Genomic DNA, 8,495 nt, shown 5'->3' on the forward strand with positions numbered 1-8,495 from the left:
TTTTACACTGTTGGTGGGAGTGTAAATTAGTTCAACCATTGTGGAAGACAGTGTGGCGATTCCTCAAGGATCTAGAACTAGAAATATCATTTGACCCAGCGATCCCATTACTGGGTATATACCCAAAGGATTATAAATCATCCTACTATAAAGACACATGCACATGTATGTTTATTGCAGCACTATTCACAATAGCAAAGACTTGGAACCAACCCAGATGTCCATCAACGATAGACTGGATTAAGAAAATGTGGTACATACACACCATGGAATACTATGCAGCCATAAAAACGGATGAGTTCATGTCCTTTGTAGGGACATGGATGCAGCTGGAAACCATCATTCTCAGCAAATTATCACAAACGCAGAAAACCAAACACCAAATGTTCTCACTCATAGGCGGGAATTGAACAATGAGAATACTTGGACACAGGGTGGGGGACACCACACCTCTCTGGGGGTGGGGAGCTGGGGGAGGGATAGCATTAGGATAAATACCTAATGTAAATGACGAGTTGATGGGTGCAGCAAACCAACATGGCACATGTATACCTATGTAACAAACCTGCACATTGTGCACATGTACCCTAGAACTTAAAGTATAATAATTAAAAAAGAATAACGACAGTGGTTTATTTTAAAATATGCAATATGAACAGTTGTAAAATGTGACATGAAAAACTCAAAATATGGGCCAGATGCAGTGGCTGCCACCTGTAATCCCAGCATATTGTGCTGAAGTGGAAGGATTGCTTGAGCTCAAGAGTTTGAGACCACACTGGGCATCATGGGGAAACCTCATCTGTAGTAAAAAGAAAAAGACATTATCTGGGCATAGTGGCTTGTGCTTGTAATCTCAGCCTCTGGGGAGGTTGAGGCAGGAGAATCACTTGAGCCCCAGTGGTCGAGGCTACAGTGAGCTCTGATCATGCCACCTCACTATAACCACGTCAACAGAGTGAGTTCCTGTCTCAAAAAATTGTGTGTAGAGGGAGTGGAGTAAATGTGCAGAGGTTTTTATTTTTGTGACCTAAGTTGTTACCAGCTTTAAATAACCTGTTATAACTTTAAGATGTTTCCTTTAAGCCTCATGGTAACCACAAAGCAAAAAGCTATAACAGATAAACAAAAAATAAAAAACAAAGAACCAAAACATACTACGAGAGTAATCCCTTAACCACAAAGAAAATCAGTAGGAGAAGGAAAAAGAGAGAATTGACAAAGCAACTAGGAAACAATTAACAAAATGGCAGTAGTAAGTTCCTACTTATCAATAATTACCTTGAATGTAAATGGGATATATTGTCTAATCAAACAACATAGACTAGCTAAATGGATTTACAAATTAAGACCCAGCCATTTGTTACCTACAAGAGACTTATTTCACCTGTAAAGACACATAGAGTCAAAGTGAAGGGATGAAAAAAGATACTCCACTCTAATGAAAACACTAAGAGAGCAGCAATAGCTATAGTTGTATGAGATAAATAGACATTAAGTCAAAACCTCTAAAAAGAGACAAAGAAAATCACTATGTAATGATAAAGTGGTCATTTCAACAAAAGGATATAGCAATTGTAAACATATGTGCACTCAATATTAGAGCACCTAAATATATAAAAGAAATATTAATTCATCTGAAAAAGAGACAGGCTGCAATACAATAATACTAGGGGGCTTTAACAACCTCTTTCAGTAATGGAAAAATCACCAAGACAGAAAATGAGTAAGAAACAACAAGCATATACTACACTCTAGAGCAAATGGATCTAACACATATATACAGAAAAATCCATCCAATAGCTGCAGAATACACTTTCTTCCCAGCTGCACGTGGAACATTCTCTGAGATATATAATATGTTATGCCACCAAACAAGTCTTAACAAATTCAAGAAGACTGAAATCATATCAGGTGTCTTTTCTGATCACAAAATGGTATAAAACTAGAAAATGAGGGACTTCGGATAATCCACACATATATCTGTATTAGTTTGTTCTCACACTACTGGAAAGACATGCCCAGGACTGGGTAATTTATACAGGAAAGAGGTTTAATTGACTCACAGTTCTGCATGGCTGGGGAGGCCTCAGGAAATGGTGGAAAGGGAAGCAGGCACATCTTACATGGTGGCAAGGGAGAAAGAGTGAGTAAGAGCAGGGAAAACTGCCTTACAAAACCATCAGATCTTGTGAGAACTTGTTAGCGGTGGCAGAGATTTGAGATACCCCAGGTTACCGTTGGCCTATCTGTATGGGTCCGTAGCAACTTCAGTCCTTGCCTCCTTAGAAGAAAGAATTCGACTGCAGGGCATAATGCAGAAAAAGAGACCGAGGCAAGTTCCAGAGCAGGAATGGAAGTTTATTTTAAAATGCCTTACAACAGGAAAGCAAGGTGCACTTGGAAGAGACCCAAAGGGGCACATGAAGGTTTAATTAAAGAGAGAAGGTCAAGTGCCCTGTTTAACTGTGATCCTAGGACATTTATAAGCTCACCTCTTTCCCATGATTCTTCCCTTAGGGTGGGCTGCCCACATGCACAGAGCCCTCCTTACCCTTGGGAAGTGAGCATGCCCAGTGTGTCTAGGGAGTTATACATGCATGCCCACCTGAGGCTTTCTTCCTTTTTCCAATGGAAGATCATACTTCACCATTTTTGTCTCTTAATATGCATGCCCAGAAAGTTTCTTCTCCCTGGGGCCTGCATCCAATTAACATTTTGATGTTAACAGGTGTGGACCATCAGGAAACAGCCTCTCCCCCTGGCATGGCCAGATTATCTCTCTCAGAGAGGCAACATAATAATTGGTGAACCATCACCCAGCATTTCTGGTGGATGGGTGAATGCCATTCTAGTGAATGGGGACTCTATGGGTGCTCCAACCCCACATATACCTTCTACATTGCCCTAGCAGAAGTTCTCCATGAGGGCTTGGCCCCTACAGCAGACTTCTGCCTGGACGTCCAGGTGTTTCCATGCATCCTCTGAAATCTAGGTGGAGGTTCCCCAACTTCACTTCTTGACTTTCATGAATTTGCAGGCCCAACACATGAAAGCCACCAAGTTTTGGGGCTTGCACCCTCTGAAGCCACTGCCTGAGCTATACCTTGGCCCCTTGTAGCCCCAGCTGCAGCTGGTGCAGCTGGAATGCAGAGCACCAAGTCCCAAGACTTCATAGAGCAGCAGAGGCCCTGGACCCGACCCAGGAAACCATTTTTCCCTTCTAAGCTTCTGGATCTGTGATGGGAGGGGCTGCTGCCAAGATCTGTGACATGCCCTGGAGACATTTTCCCAATTGTTTTGGTGATTAACACTTGGCTCCTCGAGCATCAGGATAAACAGCTAATGCATGCAGGGCTTAATACCTAGGTGATGTGTTGATAGGTGTAGCAAACAACCATGGCACACATTTACTTATGTAACAAACTTTATAGCAGTGCCCCATTCTCTGCAGTACCAGTTTACTATATTAGTCTGTTCCCACACTACTATAAATATACTACCCAAGACTGCGTAATTCATAAACAAAAGAGGTTTAATTGACTCACAGTTCTACGTGGCTGGGGAAACCTCAGGAAACTTACAATAATGGCAGAGAGCAAAGGGGAAGCAAGCACCTCTTTGTAAGGCAGCAGCAGAGAGAAGAGAGAGTGAAGGAGGAACTTCCAAATACTTATAAAACCATCACATCTCATGAGAATTCACTTACTATGAGGAGAACAGCATGGGAGAAACTTCCCCAGTGATCCATTCACCTCCCACTGGGTCGCTCCCTTAACACGTGGGGGTTATGGGGATTACAATTTGAATTGAGATTTGGTTGGGGACACAGAGCCAAACCATATTAATATCTAAATTTAAAAATCTACTGAACAATCAATGGGTCAATTAAGAAATTAAAAGGGAAATTTAAACATTCCCTGGGAGTAAAGAAATTGGAAACAAAATATCAAAACCTATGGAATACAGGAAAACCAGTTCTAACAGGGAAGTTTATAGCAATAAATGCCTACATCAAAAAGAAGAAATATCTCAAATAAATGACCTAATGTTGCATTTCAAGAAACTAGAATCACAAGAACAAAGCAAGCACAATGTTAGTAGAAGGAAAGAAATTACAAAGATATAGCCTTATGTGATATGTGGAACATGAACTCTAGCTATCAGCACCTACCCAGCGTGGTAACAGTAGTCACTCTGTGGGTTGTTGGGGAAGTGTGCATGTGTAAACTTTCACTCCGTCTCCGTCATTTCTGCAGTGTTGAATTACTTTCCTTGGGGTCAGATTATCTGGGGAATGAAAGCAAAGACTCAAGTTGGCTACAACTGAAGGGAGGCCGGCCTGGTCTGACCCCTTGACCCATGCTCCGACCTAGGTGCAAGGGGCCCTGTGATTTTGGCTCCAGGTCTCTGGCTGCAGGTCCCTCCTGCACAGGCCTAAGAAAAGAAGAATGCTGCCTGCACAGGGCCAAATGTCAGAGAACAGGACATAGATACGGTGTCAGCCCCAGGGGCAGGCTCTCTGTGGGAACCTTGCTCGGTGAAATGCTCCTTCAAGCCACAAGCCGCTCCAGATACCAGACACCCTCTTCCTCTTCCCACACCTTCCTCACAGACAAGACAGGTTGGTGTCTGTTGTCCTGATGTCTTTGGGCTGGCAGACCTAGTTTTGGACACACAGGTAGGTAGGCACGCACAAGCTGATGGCCGCAGCCTTCCACACAGCTTGGGCTGACTCTGCAAACAGGGAGATTTGAGACACAGCTATGGGAAGGATGACACAACATGGTCTTTACTACACCGAGGCTGATCTGGGTACTTACCACTGCTGTGTACCCAATGTAAAGCAACGCTTATTAGGTTGTCACCTCAGGGGGAGCAGCCAGCTGCCTGGTGGAAGGTGGACTTTACTGGACCCACTCTCTCATTCAGGGAGCAGGAGGATTTTTGTTCCAGGAATAGAGACTTTTTCTGTATATGTATCTGCCCTCCCACCTGCCACAGTTTTGCCAGCAAAGCCATCCATGGATACCCTAAAGGCTGATCCCCATCACTTCCTCCCAAAAAAAGCTCTATTCAACAGGAGATGAAAGATTTGCCTGGCCATTTGAGGCTCCTCATTGTATTGAACCAACAAGTCTTCCTCCATTAAATCTGAAACCTGCCTGCCTAGTCATTAGTCCTTCCCTCATCCCATCTTCCCCTTGTAAGTTGGGACTCCACACCTAGACTCTCATCTGACTCTGAGTTGGACACTACAGGGTGCAGGGTTCTGTGCGTGGTTCCTTGCAGCTGTGGAATGGGACCCTAGTGTCCCAGTTGCTTCTGGAAGGCCTGAGGGACAGCAAGGCTTGGAGGCCCCTGCTGTTCACCACCTTTCTGCTGATCTACATAGTGGTTGTGGGTTGGGAGCCACATGTTCGCAGTGGACTACTGACACCACACTCCCATGTACTTCTTCTTGGGCAGCCTCTCGCTGATGGATGCTGCCTGTATCTCCAACATGATGCCTTAGGTGCTGGTGCATTTGCTGGCTCTAGTGGGGCCCATGCCTTATTATGCTTGTCTCATCCAGATATGCTTTCTCCACGTCCTGGCACCCTGGGAGTTCTTCCTCCTCACAGCCGTGGCCTATGATTACTATGCAGCTATCTGCCAGCCATTGCACTACTCAGTCCTCGTAGGCCGACTGACCCACAGGGGCTTCACTTCCATCTCCTCCCTGCTGGCCTTGGCCAACGCATTCACCTACACCATCCTCACAGCTCTACCCGAGTTCTGCAGGCCTTGCCTCGTCACACACTTCTTCTGCGACCTCCCTCCCTGCTCAGACTCTGTTGCTCCAGCACACATACCAATGAACTTGCCCTGATCTTCTTCAGTTTTCTGGTGGCTCTTGCACTCTGCATTCCGGTCATGGTCTCCTATGGACACCTTGTGGCTGCTGTTCAGGACTCATTCCACCCAGGGCTGAAGAAAAGTCTTTCCTACCTGTGTTGCCCACCTCACTATGATCTGTCTTTTCTACCTCACTTCAGTCCCCTGCTACATCTTTCCCAACTCTGCATACTCTGGCTTGGGCGACCTGGTACTCTCTGTGCTGTGTGTGGTCCTCATTCACATGCTCAACTCCATCTTCTACAGCATGGTGGGATGACGGGTGTGAGCCACCACACCCAGCCAGGAAATATTTCTTGAAAGAAAGAATGAGAGAGTACCTCCTGTCTCCCGGCCAGGAAATATTTCTTGAAAGAAAGAATGAGAGAGTACCTCCTGTCTCCCCAGTACAGGGTTTGGCACTGGGGATACAGAAAAGCTCCAGACAAGCTTCCTGCCTTTATGGAGCTCACAAAGTAGGCTGGGCTATGAGGCACTAAGACAAATCACTGTCATACAATGGGTACTCGCCATTCCTGCACAGGAAAGGGTCACTCACCCCTACCACCAAACCTAGGAACGGCCACATGCTGCTCAAAGGGTCAACACAGCTGCCTTTCACTGTCCTCAAGTGATGGCGGGTGGGCGCTCAGAGAAGACCAAAGGCTCAAGGCCAGGGGACTAGGCCAGCCGGGGCTTCCCAACAGACCCCCATCCTGAGTCCCACACAAGAGCCCGCAACGACCCCCACAGGGCGAAACAAGCCGCTCTCACCAGCCCTGGTAGGTATGGCTGGGCCCTCCCCCTGGTCCACATGTGGCCAGCCTACACCATCCCCACTTAGACCGCCCCACTCAGGCCAAATTCCTGGGAAAGGGGCTGGGAATCTGTGTAGAGCGGGGGAGATTGTTCTCATCATACAGGTGAGAGATGATGCCGACCTGGCCTGGGGAGGGTGGAGACGACACATTGAAGGAAACTGATTAGACGGAAGGTGAGATGACGGAGTGCGGGGCCATGGAAACACGTGTCGCCAAGACAGAGAACGAAGCAGAGGGAAGCCATTCCGGGAGTCGGGGGACAGGCAGTGAGGTCGGCTGGGGTCAGGTTGGGTTGGAAGTACCTACAGGCCATCCAAGCTCACATGACTGTACTGGTTTGAAACTCCGGAATTCAAGCAAAGAGACCCCTGCTTAACTTTAATTCGATGGCCCTCTCTGAATATAGACATCCTGGCCCTGTCACCTCTGAAGCTTCGCCATTCCAGATGATGCCAAATGTGATTTCAAATACATTTCATCCATTCCGAGCAAGTCTTCTCTGATTCGGAAACACGAAGGCTATCACTGCCAGCGTGTGTGGACCAGGACCAGCCCTCTGGAGAGGAGGGGCTCTTATGGGCCCTGGTACGTTTTGTGTTTAAGCACACATGTGTTCTTCATGAGTGCCCCCAAGGTGTGGAAGAAAAAGAAAATCTCATTGTGTGGTAGTGACAAAATGCTGATGAAGCAAACTATCAACAGCCCTCTGGAGGAATAACTTTCAAGGTAGGATGAACTGCGTGTATGGAATTTGGAAACAATGGTTTTTTGGAAGTGGCTGAAAGCCACAGAGACAACCGGGAGAGCCAGGCGACATCGGCCCCGTGGTGTCTAGCGTGGGCCCCAAGGCTTGGTGACTTCAGGGACTTCATCATCACGGCACCGTCCGCCTCACTGCGTCAAGAAAAGGTGCCAATTAGAACAAGTTTCAGAGGAAAAATACGGCCTCCAGTGAATTGAACAGGCTAATTTAAACTTTGGCAAACTGGCTCACGCCGGAGCTCATTAGAAATTTTCCTCAACAGCAAGTAATGAATAACTTTCTTAATCACTTTATGCTTATAAATGTAATACATGTTCACTGTAAAAGAAGAGGAAATGTGGGCAAGTTTGGAAGAGAAAATAAAAAACCAACCATTATCTCGCCGCCAAGGATAACGACAATGAAAATGTGGTGTATTTCTGGATAAATGAGCTGATTCTTGTCTGGTGCCTACGACAGTGGTTTGGGACGTGGTAACCACCCAACAAATGTTACGGGTTATCATTATTGTCATTGCTAGTAGGCTTAGAACAGTCTTTTCCGATGCTATCCCTCCCCCAGCCCCCCACCCCCGACAGACCCCGGTGTGTGATGTTCCCCTCCCTGTGTCCGTGTGTTCTCATTGTTCAACTCCCACTTATGAGTGAGAACACGCAGTGTTTGGTTTTCTGTTCCTGTGTTAGTTTGCCGAGAATGATGGTTTCCAGCTTCATCCACGTCTCTGCAAACGACACGAACTCATTCTTTTTCATGGCTGCACATGTGCCGCATTTTTAAAATCCGGTCTAACATTGATGGGCATTTGGGTTGGTTCCAAGTCTTTGCTATTGTGAACAGTACTGCAATAAACATACGTGTGCATGTGTTTTTATAGTAGAGTGATTTATAATCCTTTGGGTATATACCCAGTAATGGAATTGCTGGGTCAACGAGTTGATGGGTGCAGCAAACCAGCATGGCACATGTATACCTATGTAACAAACCTGCACATCGCACACATGTACCCCAGAACTTAAGGTATAATAGTGGAAAAA

General features: G+C 46.1%; 1 pseudogene; it reads left to right on the forward strand.

Annotated features, from left to right (window-relative positions):
- The first annotated feature begins 4,362 nt into the window (after window positions 1-4,362).
- LOC105536922 lies at window positions 4,363-6,157 on the forward strand (annotated as a pseudogene).
- The last annotated feature ends 2,338 nt before the right edge of the window (window positions 6,158-8,495 follow it).

The sequence above is a fragment of the Mandrillus leucophaeus genome, unplaced genomic scaffold (assembly GCF_000951045.1).
Source record: "Mandrillus leucophaeus isolate KB7577 unplaced genomic scaffold, Mleu.le_1.0 Scaffold1652, whole genome shotgun sequence".
Taxonomy (NCBI): domain Eukaryota; kingdom Metazoa; phylum Chordata; class Mammalia; order Primates; family Cercopithecidae; genus Mandrillus; species Mandrillus leucophaeus.